The following is a 291-nucleotide window of genomic DNA, read 5'->3' as shown; positions in this document are numbered from 1 at the left end:
AAGAGCAGAAATCCCCCTACACCAACAAGGGAGGAGCTGGGAAGGGCCAGGCCATGGCAGGGGGCTCCATCCCTCCCAGGACCCCCTTACAGACTCCTGATTCCCCATCCTTGTGGCCGGGACAGTCGGAATCCTGCTGTCCGGGAGAAGGGGATGCCGAAGCACCAAAGAGGTGTCGCAGCGTGAAATCCTGCAGCAGGCTGCATAACAGGAGCCCAGACCATCTGTAGGGCTGCCTGTCATGGAAGTTACAAAAAATGGGGAAAAAGAGGGAAAAACAAAGGGGAGGGG

Source organism: Eurypyga helias, unplaced genomic scaffold (genome assembly GCF_000690775.1).
Source record: "Eurypyga helias isolate BGI_N326 unplaced genomic scaffold, ASM69077v1 scaffold35737, whole genome shotgun sequence".
NCBI classification, from domain to species: Eukaryota; Metazoa; Chordata; class Aves; order Eurypygiformes; family Eurypygidae; genus Eurypyga; species Eurypyga helias.
Note: the sequence above shows the minus strand (reverse complement) of the source record.